The 23,160-nt window shown below is 35.1% G+C and overlaps 1 long non-coding RNA gene across 1 annotated transcript in view; it reads left to right on the top strand.

The window, feature by feature from the left end:
- LOC119624908 (uncharacterized) overlaps window positions 1-23,160 on the top strand; it is a 65,270-nt gene that overhangs the window by 5,622 nt on the left and 36,488 nt on the right. Inside the window, exon 3 of the long non-coding RNA XR_012093715.1 lies at window positions 3,196-3,294. This is a non-coding gene — a long non-coding RNA (uncharacterized lncRNA). The remainder of the gene's footprint in view (window positions 1-3,195; window positions 3,295-23,160) is intronic.

Below are 23,160 nucleotides of genomic sequence, written 5' to 3'. Positions count from 1 at the left end.
ACACTTATTAACAAAGTCAGGCCCTGACTGAAGACCTCCGTTTTGAAATAAAAATGATGTCCTAGCTCTAAAGTACGTCCAGTCAAAGCAATTGAGTTTGAAGCACAAAACAACACTAGCGATCTCATTATGTACGTTAGACAATATGGGGAATGCAGGCACATAATCTAGCCAAAGACTAATCAGGATTTCATCCACAATTCTTCATACTAAAAAAATCTATCAAGTAGGATTTTTAGGCTAAAGCTATGTAAAATCACAGTCAACTGTAGTAAACATTATACTGATATGCAAATGTAAAAAATTAAATGTTTCCCAAGGTTCTTCTATTTTTTTCCTGAATCTTTGTAGTTGAGGAATTATTCCTTTTATAAAACCCAAATGTTCTTCCTCTTCCATTGCATAGTGGGCTCTTATCTGTGATCATAGATTTACTGGCCACAGTGCTTATTTGGTAAGTAATCATAAAATCACAGGCTTGAAAGTACTTTTTTAAGGAATACCTCTATAAAACCTTTATCAATTGGGTATTCAGACTCCATTTTATTACTTTCAGTAACTGAATTCACAGTCTCCTAAGAAAAAATCAGTCATGCTTTTGAGATGTTTTATTTACTTAAAGTGTTTACCTGTCATTTAAAAATAGTTGTCTACTGGTTGTAATTCTGTCTTGTAAAGCCATTAGAAAAAGTAGAATATTCCTTCCTCAAGAGAGTTCTTTATATATTTGAAGTAAAACACAGCATGATTGTCTTCATTTACTCATGTCCAGTCAGTCACCCCTAGCACCAACCATACACCCATGCTGCAATGGAAGCTGGGTCAAGAAGTAGCATGGGAGCTGAAATTCAGGCTACACTCTATGTGTTAAGTGTTGGACCCCAACACTGGGACTGTATCCACCCATAGAAGATGTCTTTTTATAATTTTCATAAAAGTACTTCCATTTGGTCCTCTTGTCATGCTTTTTATCTATATGATTTAGTTTATCTCAAGAAGGAACCTTCCTCTTATTGAGACAAAGTTGTCATCTGAGTTTAGGGGACCTGTGTTCTTTACCTGACATGATTTCTAATCTCCCCTTCTCTGGTTGCTTCCTAAATTTTTCTATTGTTATCAATATGCCAATATCACTAACTTCTGAAAAGATAGATTTCTTCTTAATCTAGTTGTTCCTAAAAGTTATATATTGTTATGCAATAAATTATACTGTAGCACCATTTTTATTATCCTGTGATTCTGTTCTTCAATAGCTCTTGTCTAATTACTTTATCAAAGCTAAACTTTTGGACCTGGCTTTCAATGACTTATAGATTGGATCTATCTTACTTGAAAATTTAACCCAAAAGATTCAAAACTGAACTGATTATCATTATCCCCAAACCCTCCTCTTTACTATGTTCTTTTAATTGTCCCACCATCTATTTAGTTACAATGAAGGAGAAGCTGTAATTATTTCTTGACTTCCCCTCCTCTCTCACTCTTCCATTCAGTTGTTCCCCCCAGCTCTGCAATTCTACATTTGTATTGCCTTATATATCCTTTCTACTCACTACTCTTCATTTCTACTTCCCTGCCCTAGTTTGGATTATAATACTCTCTGACTTCCTTGTCTCTTATCTAGACACCCAATACATCTCTAACAATGCTGCTTGCCATTTAAATTTTAAATTAATCAGACCTTTTAAGTCTGTTTTCATCCTACTAATAAAGACATGCCTGAGATTGGGTAATTTATAAAGGAAAGAGATTTCATTCACTCACAGTTCCACATGACTGGGGAGGCCTCACAATCATGGCAGAAGGCAAAGGTGGAACAAAGGTCATACATGGCGGCAGGGAAGAGAGCATGTGTAGGGGAACTCCCCCTTAAAAAACCATCAGATATCATTAGACTTATTCACTATCACAAGAACAGCATAGGAAAGACCTACCCCTATGATTCAATTACCTCCCACTGGGTCTCTCCCATGACATGTGAGAATTATGGGAGCTACAATTCAAGATGAGATTTGGGTGGGGACACAGCAAAAACCATATCAGGCCTCTACACTGTTTTAAAAGTTCTTTGATGGTTTCCTATTTAAGTAAAAGGAGAAATGCCTAATTCTTTTGGCATGGCTTCAAGAACCTTTGATTCTTTCCCCCATTTGCTCTCCACAATGGAAACACCATAAACTTCCAGGGTTTTTTTTGTGTGTGCTTCAGATGATTCCCACTTCTTTATAATTCTGATACTTCCCACTTCTTGGCAAATGTCAAGAACTAACATGGCTCCAACAACCTGTTATCTTTGTTTCTAGTTCATGTCAATTTTCTGTGGTCTTGAATACTAATCATTCTTCAAAATCAAGGTAGAAACTAGTAGTTGAAATTTATTTATTGTGAATCAAATACATTCCCTAAAGATGGCACTTTAAATTTCACCATGATTTCTGATGGTTTTTCTGTTCTTAAAACTGTGATATAAATTTATCATTTCCACTCTTAGTAGACTCTACCCTGTTGTAAATGACAGCAGCACATTTGATTATGATATTATTTGTACCTCTTGCTCATTATCTGACACTTAGTGAATTTAATATACTTTCAAACTGTAAGAACTTTAATATTCCTGCTCTGCAAGTCCACAGATTATGGAATCTTCATATAAGAGCATGACCACATTTACTGAAACATTTACTAATCGTTTTCCCCCATACTAAGTAACATGAGAGGATTTGAACCTATGAAGAAACTAGTTCTAAATGTGTCTTACATTTTCTTTTGCTATGTTATGTTGAAACATCTAGATGTTTTAATGCAAAAAAGAATTTAACGTAACTTCTTATCAGCAGAAAGCTCGCTTGGCTCCTTGTTATCAAGCGTTTCTCATTGTTCAAGTAGAGACAGGGTAGATAAAAAGTCTCCTAAAAGTTTAAAATAATTTGAAACCCAAAGATGGAAAGTTGGGCTTAGACAGATCAGATCTAAACCTGAAATACATGAGGGTATCCAGACTTCCTACAGTTTCAAAAGTGATAGAGATCTGCTCTCTTTAAAAGAGATCTGCTCTCTTTAAGCTCAATACCCCCTTGCTTGAGTAACATATTTCTTAAAAATAAATAATAAACAATAACCTCTCTTACTAGGATCTTAACTATTTGAGTTAATTGAAAGGTCAATATCTAACTGGCTTTGTGTTTATCTCAAAAGATTCAAACCTCAAGGAGGAAGAGCAACTGGACAGATCATAGTTCCTGGGGATGCACCACAGCCATACTGCTCCAGGAAGACACAGATATGAATTGAAAGGTAGGAAACCTAGACTGAAGAAGACAGTGCATGAAAATAAAACAGGACAAGACAGTCTGTGACATCAAAGATCCAGAAGAAAAGAAACACAGTCATTTAAAAATTGATCTCTCATTTCTTTGTTCTTTCTATGAATTGAATTATTAATATTTATGTTTGAATAGTATATTTGCTGCATTTTGAAAAAGACAAGTATCTGGAGTTAGTGCCCATTGTTACCAATCAATGAGGAGAAGGGTGAGATATTAACTATCTAAGAAGAGAGCAGACCCATCTCATTGTGATTAGTCTGAACCAGAGCCCCAGAGTCTTTTGGAATCTGATTCATTCCATCTGTTTTCATGGCAAGCATTTCATTACTTTATCTGAACTCTAGCAGTCTCTAAAATGTGTTTTTCAAACTACAGATCATAGCCCCCTAGGATTCATTAATCAATTTAGCAGGTTGAGAAGAGCTATTTTGAAAATAAATAAAAGTAAGTAAAAGATAAAATAAATGTCCTCACTCATGTAAAGGGTAATGTATTAGTCAGAATAGACTAACCTATACTTGATATCTAAATGTCTTTAACACAATAAAAATCTCCTTACGTGTGCAAAGCCAATGCAGGTTAAATGAGCCCCTTCAGTCTTACAACTTCACAACATGGAATGAGTGGTCTCCAAGACAGCATGCCACCTGCAGCAGTGAAGAGAGAGGTTCAGAGCCACACAAGGTGTATTTAAGAGGCAGGCCTGGAAGTGGCTTTTATCACTCCTGCCCATATCCCATGGGCCAGTATTTGGTTGCATGGATCCAATTTACCTGTAAGGAAGACTGCACAATGCAGTCTTCTCATGCATATGGAAGAGGTAGTGGAAATAGAATTTAGACCAAGGCACTGTCATTATACCCAGTCTTCAATGAGTTGAACATATATAAGCTGCTGTAGAAGAGATAAGTCAGCTATTTTAACAAATACCTAAACTTTCCTGAAACAGTAAGCAGAAATTTTATTTCTTTTCTGAAAAGAAGATACTATCTGTCACCAATGGGGCAAAAACTAAAGTTTATTTTTAGGTATTTGGATTTTCCTATCAAGTTGATTAAACTGACATGTATTGAACACCTGCTGAGTGTACCAGGCCCCATGGAAAAATCAAAGATGGATGAGATCGCAGTTCTTCCTGTTTCTCTATCATCCCTTTCTATACCATCATTATTTATCCAACTGTGTACTCCCTCAGAGCTCTCCCACATGACCCCAGATAACCACACTTGGAGACTTTTTCCCTAAAAAATTGGAAATATGCAAAATTTCCCCAGTTGGAGAAAAATTGCTACCTTATTGTGAAGAATTCCAATTCTAGTAAAGAATAACCAGTGGACAAGACTACTTGTCCAGGCTTCTGATTTCTTTTGCTCAGACTCCCTCCATGGATTCTGCATCCATTGTCCCTTAATCCTAAAGCTTTGGCGCCTGCCTCTGACTAGATGATGCTATAAACTGAATTGTGCCCCCCGCACATTCATATATTGAAGCCCAAGTTCCCAATGGGACTTTATTTGGAGATGGGGATTGTAGGTGGTAATTACAGTTAAATGAGGTTAAAATGCTGAAGTCCTGACCTGATGGGATTGGTGGCTTTCTAAGAGGAAGAGATCTTTCTTTCTCTTCACTCTACGAACTGAGGGAATACTGTGTGAGAACACAGTGAGAAGGTGTCCATCTGCAAGCCAGAAAGAGATCTCTCACTAGGACCTGAGCATGCAGGCACTCCGATCTCAGATTTCCAGTCTCTAGAAATATGAGAAAAATGTCTGGTACTTACACCACCTAGTCTGTGGTATTTTGTTTATGGCAACCTGAGCAGACTAAGACAGATGCTTACCTTGGACAGTCAATAATAGGATATATAAGGATTAAATATCTCCTTCTCTGTGCAGTTCCTTTTGCCTATCCAAGCTGAGTTCATTATTCCTATTTTTCATGCTATAGTCATTGTTTGTGTACACATTCTCTTGTGTTTTAAAATGTAAGTTCCTGAAGAGTGGGAACTAATTGAAAGATAATCCTTCATGGTAAGAACACATGAAATAAATATGGAATGCTGTGTCAAGGTCACAAAAAAGTGTCATTTAGTAAGTATTGTGTTCATGTTTTATGCAAGTTATCTATCTTAATACCTAAACTAACCATAAGAGGCAAACATTAGTATCCACATTTCACAAATGAGAAAACAGGCTCAATAAGTCTCTGATGTCATATTGTAAATAATCAGTGGAACTGAGATTTGAACCAATGCGTGTTGGACTCCAAAGCTCATTTTCTTTTAATATTGTATTATAAACCTCCCCCCTTTTCTTTCCCCATATCTTACCCACCTTTTGGACTTGCTTTCAGAACCCTAGCTCAGCCTTAACCACTGTATCATCTCTACCCTTTACCTACTTCTATGCTTTCCACCATCTCTATCCCCTAAACCTATTTGGCTTTCCTTGTCCTTAACACATTGGTATCTACATTATTGGAGCTGATACTTCGATTAAAACAATGCAATATGGTACTACGGAGTGCCTCTATATTTAATTATTTAACAATTACTTTCCTTAGTGTGCTAGTCATGATAATATAGCTAATGAATCAATTTAATTAAATAAAAACATGTTTGTTCTGTTTTCTTTTAAAAAATATAATCTGATTCTCTTCATTATATTTATTGCTACAAAATTACAAGCTAAATTATTTGTTAAATTGCTTAAATCCATTGGGTTTATTCTATCAGGAGTGGAAATATTTGTCATCACAGTCTTTAATTACTTTTCCCACTCATAGTAGGCATTTACAAGTGACATATGATATGAATTTCTTAAATTATTGCAAACAAAAGAACAGTAAAACATTAGGTTCCTTAAAAGCCATAAATATTTTGATGATTCAGACAATAAGCAGCACTATAAATAGATTAATAAAATTAAGCATGGTTCATATTCATTCTCTGGTGCAATAATTGATCCAGTAAAACATGATGCCATTCTAAGGTTTAAAGAGCCCTTGTAGCTGAAGGCTTAAATATGTCATTTTAAAACAAGTGTATCATTTAGATTTAATCGACTGTCTTCAAAGTATATGGCTTTAAAATATTTATGAGTGATTTTTGGTTATATGCAACCCACAGCAAGTCAGATTAAAAATAATACCGATAATAACCCATAATTTTGTTTTCAAAACAATTACTTTCCCATAAATTTTGTTTTCAAAACAATTACTTTCTTAATCACTGGTAATGTTTATATTATTCTTTGGGTTACTATTTTCATTAAATAAAAAATCTCCGAGTTTTAGCTCAATGATAGTCCCACTATAGGGTTTTAAGTGAGTGAAAGCCTGTTACAAAAACCATGGGAGTTAGACATAAATTGAAGCTGCCACTGAAATTAATCTTTGCTCAATTCTGGATTTTAGGGTTCTTTTCATACTCTGAGATTAAAGATTTTGTGGAGAAAAGAATCAAAATCCCAAAGTGGGCCAAAATGCCCCATAAGATACAAATACTTTATTTGAATATGCCAAAAGAAAAGCTCTAACTACAGTATGATATTCCGTAGGTGTTAGCCTGGATCCACTGATTCTAGGGTTAAAAATTTAAAAAGAGAATACATGTAAAATGATTGGCATTGTTATTGACTTCAATTTAATTTTTATAAGGGTTGTTAGTCCTGCGCCAGTTGCCCCTTAATTGTTCAGCAAGGTCTCCAGTGGCCTTCTTCTCCACCTCTGTATTCCCAAGCAGTGCAATCTAATTGCAAATAATGGCTAACCATGAATCATGTAAATTTCATTCCATGGAAAGCCACATGGAAACTTCCACCACCAGGAATACCATTCACTCCGGTTATCAGATATTCTAGGTTATTTGCACCACTGCTCTTGTTCAGTCATTCATTGTGTATCTTTTGCATGTCTGCCAGTGGCTGCTGTGTTTAGCATGAGAAAAAACAAAGTGAGAAGACATCGTTCCCTGCTTAATGCACATAAGTTGTTCAGTGTGTCAGGAATTACTGCATTTTAATTCTCACAACAGCTGCCTTATAATGTAGATATCACCATTTTACAGATGGGGACAATCGCAACAAGACACCTGAGACTCTAAAAGGTTAAGTGTTAAGTCAAAGGTCACAGAGCTAATAGGTTATGGAACTTTTGTTCACATGAAAGGTAGTTCGATCTCATTTCAAACCTATGGTCCTTTTATTATTGAGTTCCGTGTTCTCCATCAATTTAACTATACAAAAGCTTATTGCATTTATTTTGTTTGTAAGTCTTCCCTAAATCATCCTCATTCTTTATATTCTTAAAGTTGACATTCTTCTATCTAGAGTGCTGTTTTTAATATATTTGATTTATTTAACAAAAATAATATTTCAAATATTTTAGGTACTAACATGCCATACAGGGGCTTGTGCAATAAGTAAGTTTCTACTTCCCCCATATGCAGAGAGAATAGGTCCACAGAGACCACCTCTGCAGGAGCCCATTCTCTAGGCCAGTCATGACAGTGAAGCAGCCTTTGACGAGAAAGAGTGTGGTCAGGAAGAAGCATGGCTTGAAAAAGAGCCAGAGAGGAGTCTTAGTCATTCTAGAATTGGAGGAGTGATTTTTAACACGCCAGGAAGAAGTGAGTCAATAAGGAAGAATGTAAATCAAAAGGGTACGTGTAAAAGGAAAAACACAGTCACTTTTATGTAAATTGAAAGATCTGCTTTTGCCAGGAGGAAATTCTGGGAAAGATCTCTTCTGCACCTCAGCAAAATGCAGGCAAGTTCCCATCTGTTTTCTTCCCTCTGTCAGGAACAGTTTTCCCAAACCAGTGGGGCTTACAGGACTAGAATGGAAATGGGATGGATTGGAACTCATCTTTGCTGTGAAATCACAGAAGGTGCAGAGAGGCAGGGTTTTTTTTTTTGTTTTTTTTTTCCTTGTTTGGTTTCTGTTTCTGTGTTTTTTTTTTTTCCTTTCTTTTGAGCAGTTTTCAAAAGGTCATATGAGCTGGGCTCTGCCCTGAGACTAAGACTAAGTCATTTCTAGAATATTTCTAGATTTAAGTAGTAGACTGGAAGCCAAGAAGTTAATCATTTTTATTATTTATAAGTTAATCTCCTATGGCAATAAAAATGAAGTTTGTTTTGTTATTTTTAATTTTTTTTAATTACAAAAGGCAATGGGTTTGTGGAATTTTATTAATATAAAAATACAGTTTTAATTTTAGTTTATAAAAATTTTAAGGACTAATTGTCAAACTGATGTTTCACATTTTTCATATTACATCATTTCTATTTTAACATATACAATTTGGAGTCTTATATTGCCATGTAAGTTTATGAGAGAAGGTATGGCACTTAAAAAATAAATTATACGTACATTTTCAGAAATTCAAGAAGCCTATGTCAGTATCCCCCTAGACATTTTTAATCTTTTCTCTAAAATCCCCATTCTTTGGTCAGTAAATTACTTTAATGCCTTAATTTATTCCCACAGTGGTCCCAATGTTAGTTTTATCTTGCTGGTCTAACAAATTACCACAAACGTAGTGTCTTAAAACAACATAAATCTATTATCTTACAGTTCTTAAGTCAGAAATCCAGTATGAGTCTCACCAGGCTAAAATCAAAGTATTGGCGGGTTGTGTTCCTGTCTGGAGGTTCTAGGGAGATCTGTGTCCTCATTTGGCTATGAGCAGAATTCAGTTTTTCACAGTTGCAGGATTAGAGCTCTGTTATCTTGCTGACTGGCAATGGGGACCTTTAGCTCCTAGAAGTGTCTTTATGGTCATTGTTTATGGTCCTATGTCCCAGAATCAGGATGTTAGAGCCTTCTCGCATTGCCATCTCTCACTGACCACAAATATAAAAGGCTCTCAGGTTTTAAGGCCTCAGTATGATTAGATTGGGTCCATCAAGATTATCCAGGATAATTTCCCTACTTTAAAATCCTTAAACATAATCACATCTGCTAAGTCCCTTTTGCCTTGTAAAATAACATATTCACAGATCCTGGGCATAAGGGATTGGGAGTATTAGGGTATTTGAGAGAGCCATTTTTCTGATTACTACAGCTCCTCCTCCACCATAATGGAAGTCTGGGTTTCTTCAGATAATCCACCTTTCCCAATAACTCTCTCAAATTGAGGTGGATCACTACCCCAAATTTGTAATTTAAAAGCTACACATTAGGTGCCATGTTCACTACTGGGAAGCTGGGTACACTAAAATCTCAGAATTCACTGCTATATGATTCATCCATGTAACAAAACAACCACTTGTATCCTAAAAGCTATTGAAATAATTTTAAAAAGAGTACAAATGGAAACTCACAAACCATCTTTTCAAATATTTTAAAATTACAAATTCAGTTAACAAACTGTTAAATAAAATGTCAATTCTGTTCTGAAAAATATGTCCTCCATAACAACCTGGAAGGCAGGTTCAAATGTAAATTTCTCAGACCTCTAGGAATTCCTCTTCCAAATGTAACAGAAGGAGAAAGCCACCGGGGCTTATTCTCTTTTCTTACTCCTTCACATCCTTCCTCTGTCCAACACTATGCGGGGCCCCAAGTGCAGGCATCTTGGTAACAATGTGATTATTCCAAGCTGTCTAGCCTATAATGAACTAGTCCTGCTTTTCCAGAAAATCTTTGACTATATTGGTTAGTCCAGCCCCTCATTAGATGAATTACAGAAATTGAAGGAAAACTTGAATAAAGCAAAATGGAAAAAAATATTGAACCACAACAAAAAACATTACATAATCTAAGATAATCATATATACTAATGAAACAGTACTTGTACAATACGTGTGTACAAGTCATGGACTCTCTAAGATGGCAGAGCAAATCTTAGGACTCAGAGATATTTCAGTTCAAATTATTTCTCTGCTTTTTCTTGGACAAATCACTTTACCTCTTTTAGCCTCAATTATCTTATCTATAAAATGGTGATAAGAGTATACCTGATAACTTATGATAAAAATCTATGACAGTTTCAAGATAAAACAAAGAAAAATAAACATGGAAAAGTGGTTGGCACCGTGCACACAGTAAGTATTCAATAAAAGCACTCATTATTAAATACTAAATTTAAACAAAGTTAAATTTTATACTAATCAATTTATGTCGTACCTAAAACCGAATGACAGAAAAAGGTGAAAAATTAAAGCATTACAAAAGATATTAAGACAAAAGCATCAAACCAAAGAAGCCAGTGTCAATAATCACCAAATTCAAAGTGAAGACAAATAATGATTAGTACAAAGGAGAACCATAATCTGATTTTCACTTTGCAAGTGTAAATGTGGCTATTAGGTTGACAATAGATTGTGGTGAAACAGAATGAGATGACAAATTTATTTCTCTCCCATATGAAAAAATAAATCCAGAGGTGAGCATCCCAAGTCTGGTCTGGAGGTCTCATAAGACATTAGAGACCCAAGTTCCTTCTGCTAACCTTCTGCTATACAATCCTTTGAACATTGATACCATTCTCAGAACCACAAGATGACTACTGAATCTCTGGCCATGACATCCATACTCCAGCAGAATGAAGTAGGAAAGGCAAAGTTAACTCCATTAAAAGCCTATCTGGAAGTCTCACCCTCCACCTTCTATTTACATTTCATTGGCCAGGACATTGTGACACGGTCATACTTAACTTGAAAGGAAACTGGGAAATGCAGTTTTCAAAAAAGACATATTGCTGTCCAAATTAATATTACGATTCTGTTATTTAGTTTAAAACTTGAGCCTGAATATTGGGTAAGCAACTAACAGCTTCTGCTACAAATCCTAGGACCCGTAAAAACATATTTGGAGGGGAATGTGCTTTTATAGATTTAAGAAGTGACACAGAAAACAAAAAAGAATAAAATTAATAAAAAGCTTGCTTTTTATTTACTTTTTTTGTAAAAACATTGGTGACCTTTTTTTTTTTTTTTTGTAATTTTCATTTCAGGTTTGCGGGTACATGTGAACGTTTGTTACATAGATAAACAGGTGTCACGAGGGTTTGTTGTACATATTATTACATCACCTGGGCATTAAGGCCAGTACTCAGTAGTTATCTTTTCTGCTCCTCTCTCTCTTCCCACCCTCCACCCTCAATTAGTCCCCAGTGTCTGTTGTTTCCTTCTTTGTGTTCACAAGTTCTTATTATCTAGCTCTCATAAGTGAGAATATGCAGTGTTTGATTTTACTTTTCTACGTTAGTTTGCTAAGGATGATAGCCTCCAGCTTCATCCATGTTTCCACAAAAGACATTATCTTATTATTTGTTATGGCTGCATAATATTCCATGGTGTATATCTGTACCACATTGTCTTTATCCAGTCTGTCAATGATTCATATTTAGGATGATTCCATGTCTTTGCTATTGTGAATAGTGCTGCAATGAACATACATGTGCACGTGTCTTTATAACAGAATTATTTCTATTCCTCTGGGTATATACCCAGTAATGGGATTGCTGGGTTGAATGACAGTTCTGCTTTTAGGTCTTTGAAGAATCACCATACTGTTTTCCACAATAATTGAAGTAATTTTACTCCTGGCAACACTGTGTAAGTGTTCACTTTTCTCTGCAACCTCACCAGCATCTGTTATTTTTTGATAGTCATTGTGACTGGTGTCAGATGGTATCTCATTGTGGTTTTCATTTGCATTTCTCTAATGATCAGTGATATTGAGCTTTTTTTTTTTTTTTTTTTTTTTTTTTTTTTTTTTTTTTTTTTTTTTTTAAGCATGCTTCTTGACGGCATATATGTATTCTTTTGAAAGTGTCTGTTGGCCAGGCGCGGTGGCTCAAGCCTGTAATCCCAGCACTTTGGGAGGCCGAGACGGGCGGATCACAAGGTCAGAAGATCGAGACCATCCTGGCTAAACCAGTGAAACCCCGTCTCTACTAAAAAATACAAAAAACTAGCCGGGTGAGGTGGTGGGCGCCTGTAGTCCCAGCTACTGGGGAGGCTGAGGCAGGAGAATGGCGTGAACCCGGGAGGCGGAGCTTGCAGTGAGCTGAGATCCGGCCACTGCACTCCAGCCTGGGTGACAGAGCGAGACTCCGTCTCAAAAAAAAAAAAAAAAAAAAAAAAAAAGAAAGTGTCTGTTCATGTTCTTTTCCTATGTTTTAATGAGGTCATTTGTTTTTTCCTTGTAAATTTATTGAAGTTCCTTATAGGTGCTGAATTTTCGAGTTTTGTCAGAAGCGTGGTTTGCAAGTATTTTCTCCCATTCTGTAGGTTGTCTGATTACTCTATTGATAGTTTCTCGTCCTGTGCAGAGGCTTTTAAGTTTAATTAGATCCCATCTGTCAATTTTTGCTTTTGTTGCAATTGTTTTTGGTGTCTTTGTCATGAAAATCTTTGCCTGCTGCTAGGTCTAGGATGGTATTGCCTAGGTTCTCTGCCAGGGTTTTTGTAGTTTGGGGTTTTATATTTAAGTCTTTGATCTATCTTAAGTCAATTTTTGTTTACAGTGAGAGGTAGGAGTCCAGTTTCATTCTCCTGTATATGGTTTGCCAATTTTTCCAGCACCATTTATTGAGTAGGAAGTTCTTCTTTTTTTATTGCTTGTTTTTGTTGGCTTTGTTAAAGATCAGATGGCTGTAGGTGTGCAGCTCTATTTCTGGGTTCTCTATTATGTTCCATTGGTCTATATGTCTGTTTTTGTACCAGTACCATGCTGTTTTGGTTAGCATAACACTGCATTATAGTTTGAATAAAATAATGTGATGCCTCCAGCTTATTCTTTTTGCTTAGGATCGCCTTGGCTACTATGGCACTTTTTTGGTTCATATGAATTTTAAAATAGTTTTTTCTAGTTCTGTGAAGAATGCCATTGGTAGTTTGATAGGAATAGTGTTGAATCTATAAATTGCTTTGGGCAATATGTCCATTTTAATGATATTGATTCTTCCCATCCATGAGCATGGGATGTTTTTTCATTTTTTTGTGTCTTCTCTGGTTTCTTTGAGCAGTGTTTCGTAGAGTTCTTTGTAGAGTCGAGATCTTTGTAGAGATCTTTCACCTTTCTGATTAGCTGTATTGTTAGGTATGTATTTTATTATTTTTGTGGTAATTGTGAATGGAATTTTCTTCCTCACTTGGCTCTAGTCTTGGCTGCTGTTGGTATAGAAATGCTAGTGATTTTTGTACATTGATTTTGTATCCTGAAACTTTGCTAAAGTCATAGCTGAAAGAGCTTTGAGGCCAAGACTAAGGGGTTTTCTAGATATAGAATCATGTTATCTGCAAACAGGGATAGTTTGACTTGCTCTCTTCCTACTTGGGTGCACTTTCTTTTTCTTCATAGAAACAGATTTTTTTTTAAGTGTAAGTGAATGTTATATATAAAATTATATAATAATTTTGAAAATCTTGATGAAATTCTTGATACCCATAGAAAATTAAAGTTTCCAAAACTGACTCAAGAAGAGAAAATGTGAATAAATCAATACATATAAAATTTAAAATCTTGTAAAAGAATTTTTTTTCAAAAGTTATGTGATCCACTCTATTTTACAGTTAAATTATTCAAAGCTTTCAAGAATAAATTCTATTTTTAAAAGTTGTTCTGAGCCAGGAGGAGTAGCTCATGCCTGTAATCCCTGCACTTTGGCTTCCCAAAGTGGGCAGATCACTTGAGCCCAGGAATTCAAGACCAGCCTAGGCAACATGTCAAAACCTCATCTCTACAAAAAATCCAAAAACATTTAGCCAGGCATGGTGGGGCATGCCTGTAGTCCCAGCTACCCAGGAAGCTGATATAGGAGCATCACCTGAGTCCAGGGAGGTTGAGGCTGCAGTGAACCTTGATTGTGCCACTATACTCAAGCCTGGGCAACCGAGTGAGATCCTATCCGAAAAAAAAAAGTTCCATAAAATTAAAAAGGGAAAAACCTACAATTAATATAAAGAATAAACAAAACAATTAAATTATCCTGTTAACAAACCATGTCATAAGATACTGACAAAAAATAGAACAATTTCTTTTATGAAAATAGATGCAAATACTAAAATGAAATAACAGCAAATAAACCCAGCACTATATAAAAAAAGGATGTAACTGTAATTTTCTGTTAGGAATCAATATACAGTTGACACTTGAACAACATTCCAGGTTGGATGGCAACCCCCACCATTTCATATATACATAGAAATCTGTATATAACTTTTGACTTCTTTAAAACTTAACTATAATAGCTTATTGTTAACCAGAAGCCCTACCAATAGCACAGTTTATTTATTATTTATTTATTGAGATGGAGTCTCATTCTGTCACCCAGGCTGGAGTTCAGTGGCACAATGTCAGCTCATTGCAACCTCTGCCTCTGGGTTCAAGTGATTCTCCTCCCTCAACCTCCTGAATAGCTGGGACTACAGGCACACAGCACCATGCCCAGCTAATTTTTGTATTTTTAGTAGAGATGGGGTTTTACCATGTTGACCAAGATGATCTCAACCTGTTGACCTTGTGATCTGTCTGCCTCAGCCTCCCAAAGTGCTGGGATTACAGGCGTGAGCCACTGCACCCAGTTGATAGCACAGTTTATTAACACGTATTTTGTATGGTATATGTATTATATACTGTATTCTTATAAGAAACTAAACTGGAGAAAAATGTCATTAACAAAATCATAAAGAGAAAATGTATTTACTATTCATCAAGTGGAAGTGAATCATCATAAATGTCTTCATCTTCATTGCCTTCAGGTTGAGTAGGCTGAGGACTGGGAGGGAAACAAGGGGTTGGTGTTGCTGTCTCAAGGGTGACAGAGGAGAAAGAAGTAGAGGAAGCCTAAGCAGAGACAGGAGAGGCAGGTACACTTGGTGTAACATTACAGAAAGACATTGTAATTTCTGTCTATTTGCTTTTTAATTTCTCTCAAAATGTTTCTATATGGTACCAATCCTCCTTTTACTAGTTGCTTTAGTATAAGTGCTTGTATCATTAAAGGGCCCCTGTCATAAAAGAAATCAAAAGCAGTCCTTAATAATCAAAACTCTTCTACCAGATTGTCTAATGCCAATCTATTTTCTGGCACCGCTTCTTCAACAGCTTTTTCCTCATTGTCTGGCACTGGTTTGGAAGCACTCATCTCCAGATCAAATCGTCTTCTGTTAATTCCTCTGGTGTGGCATCTGTTGGCTCTTGAATTTCTCAAGATCCATATCTTGAAATCCTTTAAACCCCACTTTTCTTTTTTTCCACATCCACAGTCTCTTTCATGATTTCCTTGATTGGCTCTGTTTTAAATCCTGTGAAGTCATGCATAACATGACGAAGCATTGATGAAACCCCTCCAGAAAAGCGTTCTCATTGTTCACGCCTTCTTGTTGTACAACCAAAAGACTGGCAGCTAGTATTTATATTTTTTTCTTCAAGGCTTGAGAGTTAGCAGATTCATAGATAAGGGCAGTCCTGATTCTAAGCCTGACTGCATTTGCACAAAACAGTAGAGTTAACCTATTCCTTCCTGCCTTAAATCCTGATGCTCACTTTTATTTATTATTATTAAGTGTTTTGTTTTCTGGCTTTCTCCCCGCCAGAATAGAACACTTTCCTCTGCATTAAAAACCTGTTCAGGCTTCTGAATTTATCTGCTGCCTCTTGGTCGCAGAAGCTACTTCTGTTATCTTGAAATTTTTAAAGTCATACCTCTTTCTAAAATTATCAAACCATCCTTTGCTGGAATTAAATTCTCAAAATTTTAATCTTCTATCTTCCTTCTACTTTAAGTTGCTACTTAATAACTTTTTCTCGTTATATTAAAGTCTATGGGTATGCCTTTCTTATAGAAATCCTGCATCTACATAAAAGCTGCACTTTCAATACAAGATAAAAAGGTATTTCACCAAAATTGCAAGGTTTTTGTGCCTGTTGGTGTAGCTGCAGTGACTACCTTATAAATTTCTTTTTCTTTCTCTCTTTTTTTTTTTTTTTTTTTTTTTTTTTTTAACAATGGTTCTTAGACCAGATTCATTTATCTTGAAATTCTGGATAACCACAGTGGGAGACTCCATCTATGGCACATACCAAGCAGTTCACCTTTTTCTTGTAATGTCATGACTTTTCTCTGCTTCTTGGGTGCATTTCCAGCATCACTAGTCACACTTCATATGGGTCACATGGTGATATTCAAGATACATTTTATTGCACTAAACACGATGAAAAATATGCAAGAACAACAAAATACCTCTTTTTATTGTGACATACAATTTACTGGAGAGATAAACTGATCAGGTGGAGATGATTAGTGTTCCATGGTGTTTTAGGCAGAAACTCACAACACTTGAGCTCACTGCAAAAGCGACAGGAGGTGGCTACAAAATTATTACAGTTAATGTACTACAGTTAATTTTATGCAATTATGATATAGTATTGCATCTTTATGTTTGCTTTCATATCTCTCAACTATGAATGATGCTACAGACAGGCTATGTTTGTGTGCATAAATTTTGATACATTCTTGTAATAGATCTGTGTATATTTTATGGTGGCAAATGATAAAACAGACAAATATCTATGTACATTTTCTGAATTCATAACATACCTAACTTTTGCATTATTTCTAGGCTACATAGTTCATCTGTGAATTTTTTCAAATTATCACCAATCTGCAATAATATTTTAATTTATATTTACTGGAAAATATCTGCATATTAGTGGATTTGTACAGTTCAAACCCATGTTTTTCAACGATCAACTCTAATTAATTCTTTTAATAGGTCACAAGAATAAAATCAAAGATCATTTTAATAGATGACCTAAAAGTAACTGATAAATTTAGTATCTACTTATATTAAAGATACATTTTTAGCAAAAAGGAATAATTTATTAATGATATAAATATTTATGACATCTTAATAACTGTCATGCTTAATGCTGGAATAGACAATAATTCCATTTACAGTTGAAAATAAGGCAAGGACTGAGCACCCAAATTGGCCATCGACCCTACCTCCTCTGTGGCAGAGCCACCATAGGCTTATGTTCCCCCCAAGGTGATGCAGATCAGCCCACAAAGTCCTCGTGATTGCTAGCTATGCTACCCCATACAACTGTGTCCCTCAGAAACTGAAGACAAACCTGTTTAGTGTATATTCCAGCCATCAATACAATTTCTATAATAATAGAGCTACTGTGCCAGATGCATGCCCACCAATGGCTCAAAAACTGGCCTGCCCTTAGCAAAGTCATGCCACTGTCTCCAAAACCATTTTAGACCATAGAGGCACTCTCATGTTGATTGCAGCCAAAGAAATCACACAGAGACTATACTACTGTGCCCACCCAGAACCAAAGCCAAAGCATCCTATGCAACTCATAATATAGGACATATTTACGGGAAAAACCTTTCTCTACAAAAACTACTCTATAAAATTGGAGGGAGTGACCCTTCCACCAGATATGCAGATATGAATGTAAAAACACAAGAAACATGAAAAAATGAGGCAACATGACACCTCCAAAAGAACACAATAATTCTTCAGAAACAGACCCCAAAGAAAAGGAAATCGAATGCCAAAGAAGGAATTAAAAATAGTGATTCTAAGGAAATTCAGTAAGATGCAAGAGAAGAGATAGACAATTTAACCACATTAAGAATACAATTCATGATCGGAGTAAGAAATTAACAGACAGATATATATATATATAAAATCAAAAAGCACATAACAAAATTTTGAGCTGAATAATTTAATGAATGAAAAGAAAAAATACAATAAAGCTTCAGCAACAGACTAGATGAAGCAGAAGAAATAATTTACGAATTTGAAGGCAAGGCTTTTGAAATAAACCAGTAACAAAATAAATTTCCTCTTTCTGTAATAACAAAAAAGAATAATAAAGAATAAAAAAAGGAAATGAAAACAGTTTCTTGGAATTATGTGACACCTTTAGCCAAACAAATGTTTACATTATGGGAATTTCAAAAGGAGAAAAGATGAAAAAAGTCAGAGAAAACCTATTTAATTTAATCAAAATAATATCTGAAACCTTCCCAAATCTTGAAAATAATAGGAACATCCAGATCCAGGAAGCTCAAAGATCTTGAAATAGACTCAACTCAAAAAGGATCTCCTTAAGACACATTAAAAGCAAAATCTGAAAGTCAAAAACAGAATTTTTAAAGCCAGAAAAACATGTCAAGTCAAATATAAGAGAATCTTCAATAGATTAACAGCAGATCTCTCAGCAGAAAGCTTACAGACCAGGAGATAGTGAGATGATGTATTTAAAGTCCTATAAGACAGACAAAAACAAAACTGTCCATCAAGAATACTATGCCCAGTAGATCTATCCTTCGGAAATGAAAAAGAAATAAAGTCTTTTCCAGACAAGCAAAAACAAGGATTTAATGACCAGTAAACTGTTCTTATGAGAAGTACTAAAGGAAATACATGTGGAAGCAAAGGCAATAGCTACTATCTTAGTCGATTTTTGCATTGCTATGAAGGAACGACTGAGGCTGAATGATTTTTTTTTTTTTTAATGGTTTACTTTGATCATGGTTCTGCATACTGTGCAAGAACTGGTACTGGCATCTGCTTCTGATAAGGACCTCAGACAGTTTCCAATCATGGCAGAAGGTGAAGGAGGAGCAGATGTGTCACATAGTGAGAGAGGGTGCAAGACAGAGAAAAAAGGACGATGTTGGACTTTTTGTAATGATTATATCTCATGAGAACTAATAAAGCAAGAACTCACCTATTTCCATGAGGCTAGCACTAAGCCATTCACAGGGGATCTGACTCTATGACTCAAACACTTCCCACCAGGCTCAACCTCTAACAATGAAGATAATGAGATGTAGAAGGGAAAAATAACCAAACTATATTAGCTACCATCATGAAAATACACAAAAGTATAAAACTCACTTGTAGAACAGAGACACAAATAAGAACGAGAAAGGAATCAAATCTTACTAATGCAGAAAACCACCAAGCCATAAAGAAAGATCAGCACTAAGAGAGAAGGAAAACAACGAACGGTGTACAAAACAACCAGGAAATAATTAACAAAATTACTGAAGTAAGTCTGTATCTATCAATGTAACCTTGAATGTAAATGAATTAATTTCCCCCAAATATAAAATTGATGAATGGAAAAAAATAAGGTCCAATTATATGCTGCCAACAAAAACTCACTTCACCTGTAAAGACACACAAAGACTGAAAGTGAAGGGGTGGAAAAAGTATTCTATACAAATGAACACCAAAAGCAAGCAGAAGTACCTATATTTACATCAGATAAAATAGACTTCACATCAAACTCTGTAAAAAGAAACAAAGAAAGTTATTATAAAATTATAAGGGAATAAATACACCAAGAGCATATAACAACTGTAAATATATACATACCCAATACTAGAGCACCCAAATGTATATGTATATATATTATTAGATCTAAAAGAGGAGATAGACTCCAGTATAATAGTTGGAGACTTCAGTATTCCACTCTCAACATTGAATAGATCGTCTGGACAGAATAAACAAGGAAACATCAAATTTGAACTTCACTTTGACGAAATTGACCTGACAGACATTTGCAGTATATTTTATCTAATAGTCACAGATTACAAATTCATCTCATTAACACATGGAACATTTTCCAGGATAGAAAGCAGTACTAAAAGAGAAGTTTATAGCAATAAACATGTACATTAACAAAGTAGAAAGATTTCAAATAAACATCCTAATTATGCATCTCAAGGAACTAGGAAAGGAAGTATAAACCAAACCCTTAAAAAAAAGGAAATAAGTAATAAATACCACGTCAGACATAAACAAAATAGAGACCACAAAATCATAAGGGTAAACAAAACAAAACAAAACAAACAAACATGGTTTTTTGAAAAGATAAATAAAATTGGCAAACCATTAGCTAGACTAAGAAAAAGAAAGAAGACCCTAATAAATAAAATAAATAATGAAAAAAGGAGACATTACAACTGATACCATAAAAGTGAAGATCGGTAGAAATTACTATGAACAAATATATACTAACAAATCAAAAAACATAGAGGAAATGACTATTTCTTGGATAATTACAACCTACTAGGATTAAACCAGAAAGAAACAGAAAACCTGAAAAGACCAATTATGGCAAACAATATTGAAGCAATAATAAAAATTCTCCCAGCGAAGAAAAAACCAGGACTAATGGCTTTACTGCTGAATTCTACCAAACACTTAAAGAAAAACTAAAACCAATTCTTCTCAATGCATTCCAGAAAATTATAGGAGAGAAGATTCTTCCAAACTCATTCGTAAGTCTACCATTACCCTGATACCAAAACCAGACAAAGGTATAACAAAAAAAGAAAACTACAGACCAATATCCCTGATAAACCTGGAGGAAAAATCCTCAAGAAAATACTAGCAAACCAAATTCAACATCACATCAAAAAATTATACACCATATCAAGTAAAATTTATCTCAGGGATGCAAGGATGCTTAAACATATGCAAATTAATCAATGTGATACATCACATCAAGATAATATGATCATCGCAATAGAAGCAGAAAAAGCATTTAATAAAATTCAAAATCCTTCATGATTAAAAACTCTTGATAAATTGGATATAGAAGGAACATACCTCAATGCAATAAAGGCCATGTATAGTAAGCCCACAACTGACATCATACTGAACAGGGAAAAGTTGTAAGCCTTTCCTCTAAGAACTGGAACAAGGCAAAAATGCCTACTTTCACCACTTTTATTTAACATAGTACTGGAAGCCCTAGTCAAAGTAGTTAGGCAAGAGCAAGAAAAATAAGACATCCAAATTGTAAAGGAGGAAGTCAAATTGTCCCTGTTCATAGATGACATGATTTTATATAAAGAAAAACCTAAAGACTCCATCAAAAAACTCTTAGAACTAATAAATGAATTAAGTCTCAGGATAGAAAATCAATGTACAAAAATTAGTAGTGTTTCTATACATAAGCTATGAACTAGATGAAAAAGAAAGCAAGGAAGAGATTTTATTTACAATAGCCCCCACTCCACACATAAAAATACCTAAGAATAGATTTAAACAAGGACATGAAAGATCTCTACAATGAAAATTACAAAACTTTGATGAAACACATTAGATACAAAAAAAGAAAGACATCTCATCTTCATTGACTGTAATAGTTAATATTGTTAAAATTACTATAGTACCTAAAGTGATCTACGGATTCATTGCAATTTCTATTGAATTACCAATGGCATTCTTCACAGAAATAGGAAAACAATCCTAAAATTTGTATGAAACCACAAAAGACCCCAAATAGCCAAAGAAATCCTAAGTAAACAAACAAACAAACAAAATCTGGAGGCATTACATTACCTGACCTCAAAATATACTACAGAGCTTATGGTAAGTATAACAGCGTGGTACTGGCATGAAAACAGACAGATAGACCAATGTGACAGAAGAGAGAGCCCAGACATAAGTTCACACATCTACAGGAAATTGAGCTTCAACAAGGTTCCAAGAACACACAAGGGGGAAAGAACACCCTCTCCAATAAATGGAGCTGGAAAAAAATGGATAACCACATGCACAAGAATAAAACTGGATCCCTGTTCTCTCACCTTATACAAGAATCAACTCAAAATGGGTTAAATACCTAATTGAAAGACCTGAAACTATGAAATCACTGGAAGAAAGCATGGGAAAATGTCATGATTTGAATGTTTGTTTCTTCTGAAATCTCATGTCAAAATTTAATCTCTAATATGGCAGTATGGAGAAGTGGGGCTTTCATGAGATGATTGAATCATGAGAGCTCTGCTTTCATAAATGGTTAATCCATGAATGGGTTAATGGATTAATAGGTTATCATGGGAGTGGGACTGATGTCTTCATACAAAGAAGAAGAGAGTCCTGATCTAGCATGATCAGCCCCCTCACCATATAATGCCCTGTACTGTCTCAGGACTCTACAGAGAGACCCCATCAGCAAGAAGACTGTCACCATGTGTGGCCTCTGGACCTTGGACTTCTCAGCCTCCATAACTGTAAGAAATAAATTCCTCCATTGTGTAAAGAATATGCATAAAACATTTTCAAAATGCATTAAAGTAGTATAGCTCAAAAAATAAATACAACCACTTTAAAAAACATAATAATGCTGCTTTGTTATAAGTTGATATTTACTTAATAGACACCTGTATAGTACTTATATTTTCTTGTTCCAGACTCTTGTCTTAGTGTTTTGAACGTAATTCATTTAATTTTTATATCATAATCCCCATTTCACAGATGAGCAATCTGCAGCACAGAGTGTAAGTAACTTGCTCATCACACAAGTAATTTTCAAGCACTGATTAATTTTTTTAAAAAGTCAAATGTTGTGTTTATTAATAGGTTTTGTCTTAGAGATGTGAAATTTACTGAATATCTTACTGAGTTTAAGTAGCTGCTGTGGTCCAGGCACCTTGTTAGGTCCCAGGTATACAAAGATGAGCCAATTATGGTAACTGCCTTTATGGAACTTGCTTAGAGGTGGGAGAGAGAGATGAGTGAGCCCGCTCTTTTAATACATCTAGCTAGCATGAAATGGGAGCACAGAAGAGCAACATATACATCAGACTGGAGGGTCACTGAGGGCTTCTTCAGGAAGATAATACTTTATCTATAATTTGAAATATAGTAGAAATGTACCAATGGGAAAAAGGAAAAAGAGGAGAAATCCTTTTCAGGGGAAAGAATTAACATATGTGTAGAGGTGATTATTAGCAAATTGGACACATCCTAATTCATAAGTATAGATAGATTTTTCAAACCTTTTATTTTATATGGAAGAGCTGAATGCATTCGTTTCATCTTCAAAACTCAGG

Source organism: Chlorocebus sabaeus, chromosome 8 (genome assembly GCF_047675955.1).
Source record: "Chlorocebus sabaeus isolate Y175 chromosome 8, mChlSab1.0.hap1, whole genome shotgun sequence".
Taxonomy (NCBI): Eukaryota; Metazoa; Chordata; class Mammalia; order Primates; family Cercopithecidae; genus Chlorocebus; species Chlorocebus sabaeus.
The sequence above is the reverse complement of the archived record's forward strand: the minus strand, read 5'-3'. Positions and strand labels throughout refer to the sequence as shown.